This window comes from Lissotriton helveticus, chromosome 6, assembly GCF_964261635.1.
Source record: "Lissotriton helveticus chromosome 6, aLisHel1.1, whole genome shotgun sequence".
Lineage (NCBI taxonomy): Eukaryota > Metazoa > Chordata > Amphibia > Caudata > Salamandridae > Lissotriton > Lissotriton helveticus.
Window position 1 is genome coordinate 1,506,265,987 of NC_136067.1, and position 21,624 is coordinate 1,506,287,610.

Below are 21,624 nucleotides of genomic sequence, written 5' to 3' on the forward strand. Positions count from 1 at the left end.
GTGTTCAAATCAAATCAAATTGACTTTATTTCGGATATATAGCAATCCATAAAAGTACACACAATAGACAATTCATAATAAAACATCACAGTGATCACAAAGTCAATCTTAAATTACATACAACTCAAATGTATCATAAAAAAGAGTGCATTGACAGAATCAGAATAAAAAATGCAAGTAAGGTCCATATACAAAATATACGAAATAAAGTGCGATAGTGCCATACACTGCAGTTAATGCACATTTACTCATCCAAACAATTTCTTAGTCTCATGGTCATTTTTAAAAATTCTAACACCTGGAGGACACTGTAAGGATGCAGCAACTGTAAGTACATAAGGGCGGGTCTAATTTGGTTAAAATTTAATTTCTTTAAAAGAGTAACCAGATACCGCTTTCGGGGATATTCATAAAATGTACATAAAAATATAAAATGCAGCATATCCTGTGGAGACTTCCCGTCGCAGCCACAGGGAGCTGCTGGTTTCTTAAAAATGTCCGACTTGGGTCTAATTAAAAGCTGATGAAAGATGTTAAACCTGAAACGGGTCAGCAAAAATTTTTCATGGGTGGTGAAGGAGCATGTTAGATACAATTCCATTGAATTACAAGTACTCAACATAATATACATTCTAACATTAGGTTTCAAGAGCTCTACTTCATCTCTTACAGCATTACGGTTCAGGAAAAAAGCTCTCTTAATTGCAGCAACATCACCCTTAACTATATCCCCCGGGTTATCAAACAGGTTCAGGCGGCCAAGCTTCAAAAATTGGGACTTCAAATATTTAAGCCAGGGTACACGCATTGCGTGGTCAAGCGATAAGAGATCCTCAAATATCAGGTGGGTCAGAGGGATTGCATCACTTAACCATAGTTTTACCCAGCACAACAACGGTTTCAGTCCAACAATGTCCGATAAATGCAAACAGCCAAGTTCTTCATGAGCAGCTAAATTCGGTGTGCTCCCAGGGACACACAACAGACGCTTTAAAAATGTATTTTCAACTATTTGAAGTTGGTCAACGTTTGTGTAGCCCCATATCTCGCTTCCGTATAATGCAGTGGCTATGGATTTAGCATTATATAGTTTCATCATAGCCACATTTGGCTTTTTCCCCAATTTAGAGGCAAAATTGAAGATAGAAGCATTTACCCTGGACATTTCCCCCTTCTTCTTGGCCAAATGTGGGGCCCAACACATCTTCGTATCAAATAAAACACCCAGGTAGGAAAACGACTGGGTGATGGGTATCGAAACATCATTCAGTTTAAAATTGAACTTCTTCTTAGGTTGACGGCCAACATGCATTATGAAAGATTTTGAATTGTTGACCGTGAGGTCCCTATCAGACATAAATGTATTAAAACCATTCAAAAGTGCCTGAAGACCTAATTCTGTTCGTGAAATTAAGACCGCATCATCGGCATATAAAAGCAGAGGAATACCCCTCGCACCCGCCCTAGGACAATCAGATTTTATCTCCTGTAATTCAGCCTCCAGGTCATTTATATAAAAATTAAAAAGATAAGGGGCCATAATGCACCCCTGACGTACACCTTTATTAATTGGAAAACAACCCGTGGTTTCCCCAGTCGAAGAATACCTCACGTTGGCTCTTGTTTCATTGTGCAGATCTGCAAGGAACTCCACAATACCCCCATCTATTCCCTTGTCCTTCATGGTCCTCCACAGCCTCCCCCTGTTAACGCAGTCGAAGGCTGAGGAGAGATCCATGAAGGCAAGATGAATTGCTCCCTTCTGAACGACAGTATATTTATTCAGAATAAGGAACAGATTGAGACCCTGCGTTATGGTTGAGCGCCCCTCACAGAAGCCATATTGAGAGATTGTCAAAATGTGGTTCTCATTCGACCAACTTATTAGGCGTTGAAGTATAACTCTCCCCATGATCTTAACCATTGAATCAATTAGGGATATGGGTCGATAGCAAAGTGCACTTCCCCTATCTCCCTTCTTGAATACAGGGACTATAGTTGATAGTCCCCAAGATTCTGGACAACCCACAGTGGCCGCAGCATTAAATACGGCGACCATAATGGGAGCCCAAAAAGCTGAATCAGACTTGTAGAGATCGGGGGGTATTCCGTCAGGCCCTGGCGCTTTATTAGCAGTGAGGCCCATTATGGCTGCCAAAACCTCACTTTCGTAAAAGATAATAGGGCTAACCCTGTCACATGCATCAGCCATAGATCCAGCATTTTCAGAATAATATAAACTTTTAAAGTGGCCTTCCCATTCCTCTTTGGTTATACAGCAAGCAATTCCGTCACCAGGGTCCTCAGTCAAGAAAGGTTTCTTAATCAAAGCCCAGAATTTGGTGCTGCTATTCAAAGTAGAGGGGTCAAGCAATTCCTCCCACGCCTCTTTCTTCAGTAGCTCCTTACGGGAGATAGTAATAGCCATATATTCCTTTCTACAAAGTTTTACAACCTCCCGATCCCTCGGGGAAGCTGACAAAGCAAGCCTCAGCTTGCGAGCAGCAACAGTGCAATCATGGCTAAACCATCTCGGTCCTACTTTTGTGTGGGTTTTATTAGGAACAGATAGGAACGCTGACACCTTCTCCGCTATATTTTGATAAGCCTCTAGAACCGATTTAGGTTCACCTCCCCCGTTAATACAAACGTCAATGTCCTCTGCACACCCTTCAGAGATGTTTTTATAGAGTGCATCCGCGGAGTCAATTGACCATTTTAACCGCCTCCTCCCATCTGTTGTGCCCAGACTTCCTTGGACAGTATTTTTAGGACAAATTTTCCCCCATGGACAGTTCAGACAGATTGTGACAGGATTATGGTCACTAAATTCACTAGGGAGGATACAAAAAGAATCTAAAAAGTTTGCATAGTCCTCGAGACAAGTATATGGTCAATGAAGGTACCCCTACCATGTCCCTTAAAAGTAGGGATATCAAAACAGTATGAAGGGTCCTTTAAAGACATAGCCAAAGAGAGGTCAAGGTCATTCATTAAGTCATTACACATTTCCCCCTCTAAGGTGTGCTCCATATGCAGACAATCTGCACGCGCACAGATCATTTCTGGTAAACACTTGTGCAATGGATCGACACATGGATGCAGATTAAAATCCCCCAAAATCATGAGGTTATGGCCCACTTTTTCCATAAAATTAGGACAAAGGAATTAAGAACATGGATATGTTTCGGACCTGCACTATCAAGAGCAGCATTGTAAAAATTCACCAGTCCCACAAGAACATTACCACCAGATAGAATTAGTCCCATGACCCCTGTGTGCTGAACTTCCAATCTCCGTACTTCACACGGTATCAGTATGGAGACAAAGACTACAAGACCCCCCTTGGGCCTTCCCCGCACTGAAGGCAAGGCCGGCACAAAGAAGGCCCTATACCCTTCTAAAAACAGATTACAGCCCAGCTCCCAGGTCTCTTGGAGACAAATGATAGAAAACTGCTTGATGTAAGTAACCCAGTTTACATCAGACATTTTGGCCGCAAGACCAGCAATATTCCAGGAGACAACAAGGATTCCTGAAGTTCTACCCACCGGATTCAAAGAATTTGTAGTTTCACCTGAGGCCCTAGTAATCTGAGCCGCAGGTGCCCCCAGTCAGTCACACTGCTCAAGACCGGATAACATTTCGAATCTATTCTGTGTATTTACATTCGACCCATAATGATAATGGCCGTTACTTGGACTCCTGTTATGAGTTCTAATGGGCCCACCTGACCCACAAGGATTAGTAACATTATAGAACAAGCATTAGAAATGCAATCGGGCTCGGATTTATTTGAGTTTGAGCTAATGGCATTGTAAATGCCAATGTATTGTTGCTATGTGTTATGGAGTGTGTTCATGTGGTGTGTACTGTACTGCTAGTGATCTCCTTGTGAATGTGCGAATATTGCACCACTTGCCTGTGATGTCCTTCTTATGCACCGCCACTCTGCACCGCCACTCTGCACCGCCACTCTGCACCGCCACTCTGCACCGCCACTTTGCACCACCGCACCGCCACTCTGCACCGCCACTCTGCACCGCCACTCTGCACCGCCACTCTGCACCGCCACTCTGCACCGCCGCTCTTCCACTCTGCACTGCCACTCTGCACCGCCACTCTGCACCGCCACTCTGCACCGCCACTCTGCACCGCCACTCTGCACCGACACCGCACCGCCACTCTGCACCACCACTCTGCACCACCACTCTGCACTCTGCACCGCCACTCTGCACCGCCACTCTGCACCGCCACTCTGCACCACCGCACCGCCACTCTGCACCACCGCACCGCCACTCTGCACCACCGCACCGCCACTCTGCACCGCCACTCTGCACCGCCACTCTGCACCGCCACTCTGCACCGCCACTCTGCACCACCACTCTGCCACTCTGCCACTCTGCACTGCCACTCTGCACCGCCACTCTGCACCGCCACTCTGCACCGCCACTCTGCACCGCCACTCTGCACCGCCACTCTGCACCGCCACTCTGCACTCTGAACTGCCACTCTGCACCGCCACTCTGCACTCTGCACCGCCACTCTGCACCGCCACTCTGCACTCTGCACCGCCACTCTGCACTCTGCACCGCCACTCTGCACCGCCACTCTGCACTCTGCACCGCCACTCTGCACCGCCACTCTGCACCGCCACTCTGCACCGCCGCACTGCACCGCCGCACTGCCACTCTGCACCACCACTCTGCACCGCCACTCTGCACCGCCACTCTGCACCGCCACTCTGCACCGCCACTCTGAACCACTGCACCGCCACTCTGCACCGCCACTCTGCACCACTGCACCGCCACTCTGCACCGCCACTCTGCACTCTGAACTGCCACTCTGCACCGCCACTCTGCACCGCCACTCTGCACCGCCACTCTGCCACTCTGCACCGCCACTCTGCCACTCTGCACCGCCACTCTGCACTCTGCACCGCCACTCTGCACTCTGCACCGCCACTCTGCACCGCCACTCTGCACCGCCACTCTGCACTCACTGCCTCTCTGCACCGCCACTCTGCACCGCCACTTTGCACCACCGCACTGCCACTCTGCACCGCCACTCTGCACCGCCACTCTGCACCGCCACTCTGCACCGCCACTCTGCACTCTGAACTGCCACTCTGCACCGCCACTCTGCACTCTGCACCGCCACTCTGCACTCTGCACCGCCACTCTGCACCGCCACTCTGCACCGCCACTCTGCACCGCCACTCTGCACCGCCACTCTGCACCGCCACACTGCACCGCCGCACTGCCACTCTGCACCGCCACTCTGCACCGCCACTCTGCACCGCCACTCTGCACCGCCACTCTGCACCGCCACTCTGCACCGCCACTCTGAACCACTGCACCGCCACTCTGCACCGCCACTCTGCATCACTGCACCGCCACTCTGCACCGCCACTCTGCACTCTGCACCGCCACTCTGCACCGCCGCACCGCCACTCTGCACCGCCACTCTGCACCGCCACTCTGCACCGCCACTCTGCACCGCCACTCTGCACCGCCACTCTGCACCGCCACTCTGAACCACTGCACCGCCACTCTGCACCGCCACTCTGCACCGCCACTCTGCACCGCCACTCTGCACCACCACTCTGCACTCTGCACCGCCACCCTGCACCGCCACTCTGCACCGCCGCTCTTCCACTCTGCACCGCCACTCTGCACCGCCACTCTGCACCGCCACTCTGCACCGCCACTCCGCACCACCACTCTGCACCGCCACTCTGCACCGCCACTCTGCACCGCCACTCTGCACCGCCACTCTGCACCGCCACTCTGCACTCTGAACTGCCACTCTGCACCGCCACTCTGCACTCTGAACTGCCACTCTGCACCGCCACTCTGCACTCTGCACTGCCACTCTGCACCGCCACTCTGCACTCTGCACCGCCACTCTGCACTCTGCACCGCCACTCTGCACCGCCACTCTGCACCGCCACTCTGCACTCTGCACCGCCACTCTGCACCGCCACTCTGCACCGCCACTCTGCACCGCCACTCTGCACCGCCACTCTGCCACTCTGCACCGCCACTCTGCACCGCCACTCTGCACCGCCACTCTGCACCGCCACTCTGCACCGCCACTCTGCACTCTGCACCGCCACTCTGCACTCTGCACCGCCACTCTGCACCGCCACTCTGCACCGCCACTCTGCACCGCCACTCTGCACCGCCACTCTGCACTCTGCACCGCCACTCTGCACCGCCACTCTGCACCGCCACTCTGCACCGCCACTCTGCACCGCCACTCTGCACCACCACCGCACCGCCACTCTGCACCACCACTCTGCACCACCACTCTGCACCACCACTCTGCACCACCACTCTGCACTCTGCACCGCCACTCTGCACCGCCACTCTGCACCACCGCACCGCCACTCTGCACCACCGCACCGCCACTCTGCACCGCCACTCTGCACCGCCACTCTGCACCGCCACTCTGCACCGCCACTCTGCACCGCCACTCTGCCACTCTGCACTGCCACTCTGCACCACCGCACCGCCACTCTGCACCGCCACTCTGCTGTCACTGGCACAACCCTTACCCACCCACCCCCAACAATGTGAGGGATCAGAAAAGGCGCGTAGAACGGGGATGATCTGGTGGAAAAGGCTCGATGACTTGTGTGCACAGGAGCCAATAAATGTATGGTTTAATTGACCCAGTTCCCAGCGAGGATTCTCCAGACACAGGGGACTGCATAAACATAGTTATACAGTATATCAAACTCACTCCCTAGCTCAAACACATACATCCCCAAGTTCTTAAGTACTAAGTAGTCACTCACAAACTTCGAACGCTCACGAGCATTACACACGCACTGTCATCCGCCATTAAGATCACCTGATCAAATCTCACGCGCCTCTGGGGCGACCCTCGCTCCTCCCAGCCGTGTTAAGTATACCAAGTGTCAGAGTGTCAGCCTTACTCTGAGGCACTGGCATCTGTGTGCCGTGTCCTTATTTTCAGGAAAATATACAAAGGCAGTGATGTTGGGGCCATTGACACCAAGTGTGCAGGAGTGTAAGTGTGCATTGCACAAACCCCCAGCTGATCTGCGCAACTGCAAGACACGGGGTGAGGATACTTTCCGATGGTGACAAAAGTTTACAGAGTGTATACAGGAAAGTAGGCTCCCGAAACACCTGCATCACACATCTGCCCCTACAGCACAAAGTCAGCCACAGGGACACTTTCCTGCAACAACAAACTATATGTGCCTGTAGTCTTGCCCCGCCCCTCGCTGCTGCCATGCCATGCCCATGGGTGCCTGTCGAGTGAGGCTGCACGGGTGCTGTGGCGGGTTTCCGTGCTTTGGATTTCATCTCAGCGCTTTAAAAAAAAAACACCCATGCTTTTTCCTGCTCTCCGCGGTTGCTCCTACGAGTGTGCAGCACCCCTCCCTCCTCCACTGTAACACGAGCCCCCCTCCCCTGCACGTCCCATCAGAGACTGGCAGAGGCAAGGCAGACAACAGGATTCACTTTAGTAACTGCTAGTGAATGCCCCATCATGTCCTCTACAAAGCCACCCTCCGTGCGTGCCCCGCTCACGGTGGCTGTGAGGGGCGGTGCACTCCCTGGCCGCCCGGAACAATCTTCCAGATACTTTACTTGTGTGCCCTGGAGGAGAGGATGGTAGAAAAATTGGTAGGGGGCTGAGAGTGCTTGCCGGGCCTTCAGCGGCAACCAAGTGATCGCGAACTACAAACAAGAACAAGGAAGCTGCGCGCTGAGCGCTGCAGAATTGTGAACGCGCCCGGCCATCTGGATTCACTAACGGAGGCACCCTGACAGCTCCTAATTATAATTTATGTACTTCTTTGCGCGAGCACGAACGAAATATGCCCAAAATGGCGGAACAAAACTACATTTACCCTATCACTTCAAGCCTATTAAAACGAAAACACAAGGAAGACGAATCACTGGCCAGATGACAGAAAACGCTAAGGAATGTGTGGAATTCCTCTCGCCAAGGCCCTAGGAGATACTTCTTTTTTTTCTTCTAACATTAGGATCTCGAAACTCCTCCCCCACTTACAGTGGGGAGGAGTCCGAGCCCTAAAAACTGAGACTCCTGCACAGGAGTATAAGGTTCAAGCCCCCGCCTGGTTAAATTCTGTTGTGATGTAGGTTTACACAGATGCGCATAAAAATAACCCAAGGGACGTACACAAATACTATTCGTGTTATATACCAATGCAGAAGCTCTCAAAAGGATAGTTGCCACGTGCTGGGGGTGTTTAAAATTTACGACTATACAGTCCCCTATCCCAGCCTTTTTGGATGGCCCTACCCAATTTACACGTCTTACTGTCATAATTTGTTCCGAGTATGACACAGGGAACCCACAATTTTTGTTAAGCCAAGACACAGTCTTATTTTTCAGAGAGGATTGGGATTCATCAAAAGGAGATGCTGGATGTGTCCCGCAGGGGGGCACATTAGTTAATACAGCCACAAACGGAGCACAATCTGGTGGTAAATTAAGATATCGATTGTACCTCGGGGGTCTGGGCGCTCTACTGTTTATTTGCTTTGTAGATGGTATCAAAGGAGCCGCTGCCACAGGGATATCTGGACGAATAGGGGTTTCATAACCAGTGACTACTGCAACAGCAGCATTCCCCCTTACCTTATTACATATATCGTTGATATCGGCAGGTTCTTTACCTTTCCTCCCAGAGTGTACACTTCCACTAGATATAACACTATTCTTTGCTGATAGCAGACCACCCAGCCTTGTCACTTCCTTTGCTAGGTTATCTATCTTACTCGTTAATGGTTTAATAAGCTCCTCCAATTTAGTTGTCAAAGAAGCTTCTAGATTTTTTATAAGCGAAGCTAAAAAATCAGGGGTTATGCTTACACCATTATCATTACCATCATTATTAGTGGCCGTGAAAACAAAAGGGGTTGGTATTAAAGGGCTAAAAATAGCCTTACCATCCCTTTTTTTTTGTGACTTATCTTGCTTCCCATTTACCTTTTGAGACAGTGTTCTACAAGTTCTTATGGCCCTGGTTTCTGGTTGGGGCTCATGTAACACAATAGTATCAGGACTAGTATCAGGACATGACAGCACCTGAGGGTCAGAATGAGCCTCCACATTAACTAAGATGGACACTGGAGGGTCAATGGAAATGACATCAGTCGAGTTAATTGCACATCCTTGTAACAAACTGATAGGGGAGTTTTCCAATGATGTTTCCCCTACCACAGTGCTTTTCCCCAATGATGCACGTCTGTTGTTATTTATCTGGCTTACTTTCCTAACCAGGAAATTATCAAGAGTAGCAGGGCCCACCGACACCTTGTCATTCTTGGGTTTTGACATTGTAAATATAAATGGAACTAATGCTTGCAGACAGGTACCCTTCAATCTAAGCACTCTATACTAAAACAACCTATAAAACACAAAATTTAAAAGTTAATCAGATGTCTTACACGCTCCAGGCGCGAGATTGGTCCGAAAGGGAAAGATAAGGGTCCAGGCCCAGTCCAGTCTCCTTCGGTCCCCTGAGGGCCACAGAGGGCCCGCCCTTTGCCCGGGCTTAGCCCGGCGCACGCCCGCGCGCGTCCCGCGGGACGAGGAGGCGTGTTCTCCTTTATGCGCCTTCCGGCGCTCCCTGGTTGTGAGGGCGGCGGCGTCCTTGCCGCGATGGGGCTGCTGGGGGTTGTAGTTGTCAAAACCCCCGGCGGAGCCAAGCCCGGCCGGGAGCACCCACCGCAAAGAAAAGAGGAATGGCGGAGCCAAGCCCGACCAACAGCGCTCAGCGGAGCCAAGCCCGGCCACACGCAGCTGCAGGTAAAAGTCTCTGCCCCCCCTTGGTGTTGTTGTTGACTGGCGTGCTGCTTGGCCTGCAGGTTTTTGATCTCTGTGAGGGCCCCCACTACCTGGCTGAACTCCCTGGTGTCCCACCGGTATGCCTCCATGATGTTGCGCAGTTCAGACATACCGGGCCCTGCAGCTGGCTGGTCAGGTTCTCGCCTCCGCCTGGTGCGACTCCCACCACCCTTGCCCACACAAGCATGGCCTGCCGTTGTGGGCACATCGGGTCAACGGGACCCCTGATGGATGGCAGTGGTGGTGTTGTCTGCCACCTCCTGGGTGCCCGGCAAACCTTGTCCCTAATTGTCAGACTGGCTCAGTTGTTGAGTGTGGGCAGGGCTCCGAGAAGTCTGCTGGGATGTGGCAGGAATGGGTGTGGTGGTTGGCGCAGAAGTTCCTGATCCAGCTGCTGCACGGGTTTGGGCACCAGAGGTGCCAGGTTGGTCGGGGTCATCCGTGGAGTGGTGAGAGGCGTCGCTGTTGGTGGGATCAGGGTCCTGCATAGCCTGGGACTGCGATTCATCTCCCCCATTGTTGGGGGTAGATTCCGCATGTTGCCCTGTGGGTGTGAGAGACAGACAATGTTAATGCCATTTAATGCAACATCCATTTTTCATATACATTGTCATTGGCACTGTTCCACCTGGTAGTTGTCTATGCTTTGGATTGTTCTCAATGTTCACTTGTGGATGAGTATGTTGTGCGGTCAGATTGATCTGTGCTCAGGAGTCATTGACATGTGAGGGACTATTTACAATGACTGGCACAGCCATGCATTTCAGCAGGGATTCGCCAGTCATTGTGCACCACAGCTATGCCAGGATGGATGCAACACATGTACAATGCAGAACACCATGGTGGAAAAACGGCACAGCTACGGCACAGCTGCGTCACGCATCTGTGCCGTAGGAGTGGCACATTGCTGGAGTTGAGTCGCCGGCGCAACACAGCACCACGAATGCTCTGTGGGACCCTATCTGCACAATGCTGCATCAATCCTTATGCCGTCTTTAAGCAGGCACAGGGTTTTGAGGCAGCATGTGCATAAAAGTGACTGATTGAAGTCTTTAAGATTTCACTCAGCCACTTTTGGGAGGTGTTGCTGTGCCGTGACGGCCACCCACCACCCCCCCTGCACCAGAACACCTACTTCTAGTGCAGGGCTTTAGAACGTGGCACATCTCCCAGATGCGACACCTTGTAAATACCCAGCACAATGGCACAACTTTTGTGCGTCCGCTGCATCACAAAGGTGAAGCAACGGCGTCATAAAGGAAGCGCAAGGGACTTGTGAATCTGCACCCTGCATTATTTGATTGGATGCTTCAGCAGATCTGTATTGATTTAGTTGTGTTAGATGACGATTGTGACAGTGGGGCACTCCATTGCCTGTCCCAGGAGGCTATGTTTATGTAAGGGGTGTGTGTGACAGGCCGTGCTGGTAGTTGGAGTATGATTTGGAACTGGGCCTCCCTCCTGGTGTGGCCGGCCCCCCATGGAGCATGCTGCCATGACAGTAGTTGTGAGTTCCTGTCCAAGATGTCTGACCTTGTTGTCCTGGTGTTTGTGTTTGCACTGGTCACAGGAGGGCCTTGTGCTTCCTACACCAGGGCCCAGAGTCAGCTATCTTGTCAGTACATTCCCACTCCATGTGCACTGAGCATGGTGCATGGGTGTGTACCTGGGCCATATGGGATGAGTGCGATTGGGCATAGGCATCCACAGAAATGTTTATAGAAGTGGCCACATTTTTAGCTTCATCACCATTCCCCTTGCACCCTCCTCCCCTCTGCCTTGCACCCTTCTGGCCCTCTGCCTTGCACACTTCTGGCCCTCTGCCTTGCACCCTTCTGGTCCTCTGCCTTGCACCCTTCTGGCCCTCTGCCTTGCACCCTTCTGGCCCTCTGCCTTGCACCCTCCTCCCCTCTGCCTTGCACCCTCCTCCCCTCTGCCTTGCACCCTTCTCACCCTTCCCCTTGTACCCTTCTCACCCTCCCCCTTGCCTCCTTCTCACCCTCTGCCTTGCACCCTCCTCCCCTCTGCCTTGCACCCTTCTGACCCTCTGCCTAGCACCCTCTTCCCCTCTGCCTTGCACCCTTCTGGCCCTCTGCCTTGCACCCTTCTGGCCCTCTGCCTTGCACCCTTCTCGCCCTCTGCCTTGCACCCTTCTGGCCCTCTGCCTTGTACCCTCCTCCCCTCTGCCTAGCACCCTTCTGGCTCTCTGCCTTGCACCCTTCTGGCCATCTGCCTTGCACCCTCCTCCCCTCTGCCTTGCACCCTTCTCGCCCTCTGCCTTGCAGCCTTCTCGCCCTATGCCTTGCACCCTTCTGGCCCTCTGCCTTGCACCCTTCTCGCCCTCTGCCTTGCACCCTTCTGGCCCTCTGCCTTGCACCCTCCTCCCCTCTGCCTTGCACCATTCCCACTGTTGGACCTGGGCCTCTTGGCAGGGTCATCCCTAAACTTTTTGCCTTCCTCCAATACTCTCTCTGACCTGTTTTTGTTGGTTTAATGACTCTGGGCACTTTGCCACTGCTGACCAGTGCCAAAGTGCATATGCTCTCCCTACTGAAAAGTGTACATGTGATTGATGTCCATGATTGGTTCATTGGATTTACTGTTAGTCCCTAGTAAAGTGCACTAGGAGTGCCAGGGCTTGTGAATGCCAATACTGCTAGTGGGCCTGCAGCGCTGGTTGCGCCACCCACAGAAGCAGCCTTAAAATGTGTCTAGGGTCTGCCATTGCAGAACCTGCGTGCAGTCTGGTACTGTCACCCTGGCTGGGCAAGTGCACACACTTGCCAGCCCCTAAACCTTCCCTTAAACTTCATATTAGTCACCCCTATGGTAGGCCTGAGGGCAGGGTGCATTGTAAGTGTAAGGTAGAACATGCCCTGATGTGTGTGGCATGTTCTAATAGTGAATTACTACCAAATTCGTTTTTCACTATTGTAAGGCTACCTGTTCCCTTCTAGGCCAGATGGGCTGCTGGAATTATTACACTCTATAATCCCCGCAGGCTCAGGGAACATGGTAGAAATTCATGTTTAGTATGCCTGAACTCAGAATAATAAAATACTTCTTTTAGTAAAGCTTATTTTAATATCCTGTGTTTGCAAATGCTACTTTTAGAAAGTTAGCATTTGCTTGCCTAACCATTTCAGCCCGCCTCTGCTTGGATGTGGATCTGACTGTCTGGTGTGTGTGAGTGACAGGGCTGGGAGTTGACAGGTAGTGAATAGCCAGATGACACCTTAGTGGGTGGTGGGAGTTTCCCCTGAATGATGCATCAGGCTGTGCTCTGCCACCACAATGCTGGCTCCGCCCTCCTGGGGAGCGACTGATGACTCAGCCTGCACCTGGCCCAGGAAGGACCGAAGCTTGTCAACAAAGTGCTCAGGCCACTCCTGCCCTCACAATGCCGGCTCCGCCCCCCTGGGGAGCGGCTGATGTGCCTGCACTCACACTGAATACAGAAGCCAGAAGTACCCACAACAAGTACTCAGAGACTGGAGCAGTTATGCAGAGGCCCCCCTGGCTTGCTAGAACAAAAGAAACTGGGTATAAAAGAAGGAGCCCTGCTCCTTGTAAATTAGATCCAGTTTGCGCAAAGAAGAAGCTCTGCCTGAAGAGAAGGACCCTGGAAGCTGCATGGAGAAGTACTGACTCTGACCCCAAGAGACTGGCCTGTGGTGGGTGCCTTGCTGCTGAAGGAGAGCAGGAGAAGAAAGACGGAAAGACTTTGCTTTTATTCAACTTGTGCCAAACTCTGCTGAAAGATCTCCAAGGGCTTGCTGCTGAACTTGCCCCCTGACCAGCGCCCCAGGAACAGTGGGCGCTACCCCCGTCTGGAAGAGGAACAGCTGCTGTGTATTGTCGACTCTGCATCACCGCCCTAAAGGACCTGTGCTAACCCCTGTCCTGCCAAGCACCGTAATTTCCTGCCGTCGCAGCTCGCACCGCAAAGGTCAGCCTGTCTGACCCCAGCCCCGTGACTGCCTCCCCGACCGGAAGAGACAACGCAAAGCAGAGGACCTGTCCGGTCCGATCACCACCTTCTGCTGCCCCCGCGCTGTGGAAAGTGAAGAGGAGACGGACTTCAGTACGTGTGCCCATCGGGAGGAAAGAGCCCTGCAGAGACCCTCGCAATCCGCTGCACCCCTCTCCAGGCGAACCCAAGACGCAGCCCCTGCCTGTAAGCCTGTGTCCCCTGAACACCGCCAACCTCGAGGTTAGTGCTCCTGTGGTCTCCGTGCCACGTCACCCTCCTGGAAGGCACCACAACAGGGACGTCTGCCTGGCATCGGCCGCACCGAAGCTGAAAAGGACACGAAGGTATTGTGTGCTAAGCAAGCAGCATATTAGCCCGCGCTGTGTGCTCCCAATTGTATGCCCTGCCTTGCTCTGCCCCCCCAGGAGAGGCCGCACCGCACTGTGAAGGGTGCCTTGCCTCCCGGAGATCCTCCGCTGTCAGAAGGGACCCCTCTGCACTGACAAGTCCTGAAAGAAAGCATTCCTGAAGGTGCCTTGGCCCCAGAGGCTCCTCTCATCGCCTGCTTGCTGCTCTGCTCCGCAGCTCAGCCCCCACCTCTGGAAAAGGCCCAGGGTTTCTTCGAGGCCCTCTCTGGTGTCCATTCCAAGCCTACCGCGAGATGCGTGAGAGTTGGTAGGGGCCGAGTCAGTTTCACCCTTAAAGGCAGGAGAGGCGCTGCAAGGCGCTCCGAAGGCCGAGGAGGGTCCCAAAGCCCCAGAACAGAGAGAGGCTTTCTCTTTGAAAGGAAAGAACACTGAGAGAACTGTGAAATTAGGAGATTTATAACAAAAGCGCCTTAACAGAGAAATCTCCATTTTTGAACTACAAGGAAGTGAGAAAACATTCAGAAGTGCATATAAAGACTTGTACATTACTAAAAAGAACTGTGGCAACATAAATAAGAGTAACTGGAACCTCGCAATCCTTTAAAGTAACAAACTGTATTTACAAGCCTGATTTTAAAAATATATAAAGAGAATATATTTTTTACTACAAAACAGTTTGGTGTCATTGTGTGGTGGGTTGGTTGTGGTGGTATGATATTGCAAATGTTTAACCCTATGTGCCCCAGAGATTAGCCTAGACTGCTTGCGCCACACTACCTAGAGGGTAAGCAGAGGTTGTTCTTAGAGGTAACCCTCAGCCCTGACGAGGAAGAGAGAGGCCCTGTTTGTCGCCAGTGCTGCACTGCGCCAACCAGAGACTCCCCCTTCCTACATTGGACGCAGCGGTGAGGATAGCGAATTTACATTTGCAGTGTTCATGCCTTAACTATTGACCATTGCACAGTGATGACAGTCCAGTAACTAAGCCACAGACTTTGTTTTTTTTTGGATTTATGATTTGCGAGAAGAGATCTCCATGTGTTTTTGAAGTCATGCCTGTGTCAGTGAAAATGGAAAAGGCAGCATCCATTTCTTCTATTGACTGTGATTGGGAGAAACTAGAAAACTACACTGGGAAACAGCTCAGGAGCTTCTGCAAAAATTTGAACATTTCCATGACCGGACTCTCCAGAAGGGAGCAGTTCCAAAAGGCGCTGAGGGCCTGGGTCAAGGCAAGGAATGCCCCTGGAAAGGATTTTGAATTTGAGGATGCAGAACAGCAGCTGGAGGGACCCCTGACTCCAGAGTGTAGGGGTGCAACCTCCCCATTGGGTAGCAGTGTTTCTGGCCGAGGTCTGTCGCCAGAGGAGCTGGCGGACAGACAGGCAACCCGAGATCATGAATTGAAGTTGGCAGAGCTGGAAATAAATGGGCAACTGGAGCTAGAATCTAGGAGGTTAGCCCTGGAAGTAATGAAAATGGAGCTTGCGCATGACTTAAGAATGAGGAAACTTGACTTGGAGCTCGAGGCGCTTGAGGCCAGGAGGGCTTCAGCCCAGCAACAAGAAATGTGTGTAGCTCAGAGATTGAGCTTTGCTGAGTTGGAGGTGGAGTCCAGCTCAGATGGTGGCAGCAACATTCAGGTATCTAGTGCAGACAGCATAGCGCGCGCACCTAGAGATATGGCACCTGACTTGGAGGGGGTTAACATACACCAGGAGGTTCAAGGGCATGAGGTAGCTCCAGTAGTGCGCAGCGTCCCTGAAGGGAATAGGGTAGCTGGCGTAGGAGTTCATGGTCCTAGTGGTGGGAGGGATTCCCCCATGGTTGAGGTCCTGGTGGGTGAGTGTAAGGACCGCCCAGAAGAGTGTGGGTTGTGTGACAGAGACAGTTCGCTACTGTCTGGCCAGTCTCAGAAGAATGGTGTGGAGTATGTGTGTGAGGCGCTGGATGGTGAGGTGAAGGATAATTTGGTTAACCCTACTAGGGGGCTGTGTAATCCAATTGTGGGAGAGCATACTTTAAGTCCCAGTTTTCCAGAGCTATGCCAACACCTGTTTGAGAGTGAGTTCTCTGGCCCCAGGGAGCTCACATTGGAGGCAGACCTTGTGGTGGATTCCCGAGGGTCTGGAGAGGCATTGGGGTGTGATCCTGTGGGGAGTGTCTCAGGTATCTTCCAGCCCAGAGTGGTGGAAGTGGCGCAGAGTAGCCCAGCTAGGTCCTGTAGTAGTGAGATGGGTGTAGGGCCTCACGTCCTGTCCTTAAGGGGAAGGAGTGAGAATGGGTTTTGTCCCGGTAGTGCCCAACCTCAGTCTCAGAGCCTGGATGGTTCTTTAAGGGAACACCAGGTGGGGAGCCTAGGCTGTCCGGATGAGTCACCCGCTGAGGGGGATCCCCCAGTGGCTAGAGAACGTGGAGGCTCTGTAAACAGGGCTCCAGTAGTTCTGGTGACTGGCAGTACCACTCCAGTTGGGAGGGTGCAGAAGTCCAGAAAGAGGGGCGAGAGGGGGAAAGAGTCCCCAGTGGAAGAACCAGTGGGTCAGGGGCCAGCCAGCAGGGCTGCGTCCCCAGTGAATGACCAGGGGGACACCACTTCTGTCCTGGGGGATCTTCCCGCACTGTCAGAGGGACAGGGGTTGGGAGATCCGCGCCGGGCAGGCTGTTGCACGACACATGAGCTATGTGCCACCCTCAGGGGGGGCAGGCGTGCTCCCCGGAAAGTCCTGGTGCGCCAGGCAAGTGTTCAACTGCAGGGTTGGGTCCCTGAGTTGAGAAGCCAGGGTCAGGTGTTGTCTGACCTGGAGGGCAGGGCCACTGTAATCAGTGTCCTGGCCCATGTCACTTCTAGGGGTACCACTCCAGTTGGGAGTGGGCAGTACTGTGGAAGGGGGTGCAGAGGGAGGGAGTCCTCGCCTCTGACCCCGGTGCAGTTTGAGGGTTTAGACCCTAGGTTTAAGGGCCAGGTGCAGGGTGTCCCCCCTGACCTGGTGCCCCAGTTGCAGGATAGCACCCCTGAACTGGTGGGCGAATTGTGCAGGTCACCTGCCACAGGTGCCCTGACAATTCTGGAAGGGGGTACCACTCCAGGTGGGAGGGTACAGAGCCCCCAGGAGGAGGACCGGGTGTGGGAGAGGCCACCCCAGTCTTTAGTACAGCCGTCAGGTACAGACCTGAGGCTGGTGGGTCAGTGCCAGGATGGCATACCTGACCTGACAGGAGGGAGAGTGGACCAAGGGTGCCAAGCACCTGGGGCTAATGCCCCCCACTCTTTAAGGCCACAGAGGTTTGAGAGCCCTGAGAGGCGTAAGGCTTGGGTCTCATTCCTGACTACTGTCAGTGGCCACTGTGACATTTTTCTGTCTGCCTGTTGGGACACACCTGTGAGCGAATTAAGGTTCAAGGCTGCACAGGTGGTGTCCACAGGTGTAGAGAAGGGTTTCCCATGGATTGGCTTGGTGGACCCTGAGAGTATGAACAGAGGATTTGAAGGAGGTGCAGATTGGCGTAGAACTGGAATGTGCCCCTGCTGTTGCGGGCCAGGTCCAGGTTCTATCGCCCAAAGCAGGGAAGCCCATCACAGTGGTGATTGGTCTACCCTGCGTTTTGGCTGGAAGGGGGTTGTGTTGGACCTGGGCCTCTTGGCAGGGTCATCCCTAAACTTTTTGCCTTCCTCCAATACTCTCTCTGACCTGTTTTTGTTGGTTTAATGACTCTGGGCACTTTGCCACTGCTGACCAGTGCCAAAGTGCATATGCTCTCCCTACTGAAAAGTGTACATGTGATTGATGTCCATGATTGGTTCATTGGATTTACTGTTAGTCCCTAGTAAAGTGCACTAGGAGTGCCAGGGCTTGTGAATGCCAATACTGCTAGTGGGCCTGCAGCGCTGGTTGCGCCACCCACAGAAGCAGCCTTAAAATGTGTCTAGGGTCTGCCATTGCAGAACCTGCGTGCAGTCTGGTACTGTCACCCTGGCTGGGCAAGTGCACACACTTGCCAGCCCCTAAACCTTCCCTTAAACTTCATATTAGTCACCCCTATGGTAGGCCTGAGGGCAGGGTGCATTGTAAGTGTAAGGTAGAACATGCCCTGATGTGTGTGGCATGTTCTAATAGTGAATTACTACCAAATTCGTTTTTCACTATTGTAAGGCTACCTGTTCCCTTCTAGGCCAGATGGGCTGCTGGAATTATTACACTCTATAATCCCCGCAGGCTCAGGGAACATGGTAGAAATTCATGTTTAGTATGCCTGAACTCAGAATAATAAAATACTTCTTTTAGTAAAGCTTATTTTAATATCCTGTGTTTGCAAATGCTACTTTTAGAAAGTTAGCATTTGCTTGCCTAACCATTTCAGCCCGCCTCTGCTTGGATGTGGATCTGACTGTCTGGTGTGTGTGAGTGACAGGGCTGGGAGTTGACAGGTAGTGAATAGCCAGATGACACCTTAGTGGGTGGTGGGAGTTTCCCCTGAATGATGCATCAGGCTGTGCTCTGCCACCACAATGCTGGCTCCGCCCTCCTGGGGAGCGACTGATGACTCAGCCTGCACCTGGCCCAGGAAGGACCGAAGCTTGTCAACAAAGTGCTCAGGCCACTCCTGCCCTCACAATGCCGGCTCCGCCCCCCTGGGGAGCGGCTGATGTGCCTGCACTCACACTGAATACAGAAGCCAGAAGTACCCACAACAAGTACTCAGAGACTGGAGCAGTTATGCAGAGGCCCCCCTGGCTTGCTAGAACAAAAGAAACTGGGTATAAAAGAAGGAGCCCTGCTCCTTGTAAATTAGATCCAGTTTGCGCAAAGAAGAAGCTCTGCCTGAAGAGAAGGACCCTGGAAGCTGCATGGAGAAGTACTGACTCTGACCCCAAGAGACTGGCCTGTGGTGGGTGCCTTGCTGCTGAAGGAGAGCAGGAGAAGAAAGACGGAAAGACTTTGCTTTTATTCAACTTGTGCCAAACTCTGCTGAAAGATCTCCAAGGGCTTGCTGCTGAACTTGCCCCCTGACCAGCGCCCCAGGAACAGTGGGCGCTACCCCCGTCTGGAAGAGGAACAGCTGCTGTGTATTGTCGACTCTGCATCACCGCCCTAAAGGACCTGTGCTAACCCCTGTCCTGCCAAGCACCGTAATTTCCTGCCGTCGCAGCTCGCACCGCAAAGGTCAGCCTGTCTGACCCCAGCCCCGTGACTGCCTCCCCGACCGGAAGAGACAACGCAAAGCAGAGGACCTGTCCGGTCCGATCACCACCTTCTGCTGCCCCCGCGCTGTGGAAAGTGAAGAGGAGACGGACTTCAGTACGTGTGCCCATCGGGAGGAAAGAGCCCTGCAGAGACCCTCGCAATCCGCTGCACCCCTCTCCAGGCGAACCCAAGACGCAGCCCCTGCCTGTAAGCCTGTGTCCCCTGAACACCGCCAACCTCGAGGTTAGTGCTCCTGTGGTCTCCGTGCCACGTCACCCTCCTGGAAGGCACCACAACAGGGACGTCTGCCTGGCATCGGCCGCACCGAAGCTGAAAAGGACACGAAGGTATTGTGTGCTAAGCAAGCAGCATATTAGCCCGCGCTGTGTGCTCCCAATTGTATGCCCTGCCTTGCTCTGCCCCCCCAGGAGAGGCCGCACCGCACTGTGAAGGGTGCCTTGCCTCCCGGAGATCCTCCGCTGTCAGAAGGGACCCCTCTGCACTGACAAGTCCTGAAAGAAAGCATTCCTGAAGGTGCCTTGGCCCCAGAGGCTCCTCTCATCGCCTGCTTGCTGCTCTGCTCCGCAGCTCAGCCCCCACCTCTGGAAAAGGCCCAGGGTTTCTTCGAGGCCCTCTCTGGTGTCCATTCCAAGCCTACCGCGAGATGCGTGAGAGTTGGTAGGGGCCGAGTCAGTTTCACCCTTAAAGGCAGGAGAGGCGCTGCAAGGCGCTCCGAAGGCCGAGGAGGGTCCCAAAGCCCCAGAGCAGAGAGAGGCTTTCTCTTTGAAAGGAAAGAACACTGAGAGAACTGTGAAATTAGGAGATTTATAACAAAAGCGCCTTAACAGAGAAATCTCCATTTTTGAACTACAAGGAAGTGAGAAAACATTCAGAAGTGCATATAAAGACTTGTACATTACTAAAAAGAACTGTGGCAACATAAATAAGAGTAACTGGAACCTCGCAATCCTTTAAAGTAACAAACTGTATTTACAAGCCTGATTTTAAAAATATATAAAGAGAATATATTTTTTACTACAAAACAGTTTGGTGTCATTGTGTGGTGGGTTGGTTGTGGTGGTATGATATTGCAAATGTTTAACCCTATGTGCCCCAGAGATTAGCCTAGACTGCTTGCGCCACACTACCTAGAGGGTAAGCAGAGGTTGTTCTTAGAGGTAACCCTCAGCCCTGACGAGGAAGAGAGAGGCCCTGTTTGTCGCCAGTGCTGCACTGCGCCAACCAGAGACTCCCCCTTCCTACACCCACCCTCCCCCTTGCACCCTTCTTGCCCTCTGCCATGTACCCTTCTGGCCCTCTGCCTTGCACCCTCCTCCCCTCTGCCTTGCACCCTTCTCACCCTCCCCCTTGCACCCTTCTTGCCCTCTGCCTTGCACCCTTCTGGCCCTCTGCCTTGCACCCTTCTGGCCCTCCGCCTTGAACCATTCTGAGCCTCTGCCTTGCACCCTCCTCCCCTCTGCCTTGCACCCTTCTCACCCTCTGCCTTGCAGCGTTCTCGCCCTATGCCTTGCACCCTTCTGGCCCTCTGCCTTGCACCCTTCCGGCCCTCTGCCTTGCACCCTTCTGGCCCTCTGCCTTGCACCCTTCTGGCCCTCTGCCTTGCACCCATCTCACCCTCTGCCCAGCACCCTTCTGGCCCTCTGCCTTGCACCCTTCTGGTCCTCTGCCTTGCACCCTCCTGCCATCAGCCCTGCACCCTTCTCACCCTCCCCTTTGCACCTTCCTAGCCTTCTGCCTTGCACCCTCCTCCCCTCTGCCTTGCACTCTTCTGGCCCTCTGCCTTGCACCCTTCTGGCCCTCTGCCTTGCAACCTTCTGTCCCTCTGCCTTGCATCCTCCTCCCCTCTGCCTTGCACCCTCCTCCCCTCCCCCTTGCACCCTTCTTGCCCTCCCCCTTGCACCCTTCTCGCCCTCCCCCTTGCACCCTCCTCCCCTCTGCCTTGCACAATTCTCGGCAACCCCCTTGTACCCTTCCCACCCAATGGAAGGTGCTGCCACGTGGAACAATGTCACCATTTCAAAAGCATGATGGACTAGGGCCAGCCCTGACTACGCCCACACCAGACACACTGGCGATACAGGGGGGGCCAAGAGCCCCCCTTGCCCCCCCCTGCGGACTCCCATGCAGTTGGGTCTTATTTGGAGTCCCACGCTGCATTTTGTGAAACCCACCCTCCCAGCATACCGGACGTCCATTCTTGGGTCTGTGCTTCCTGTAG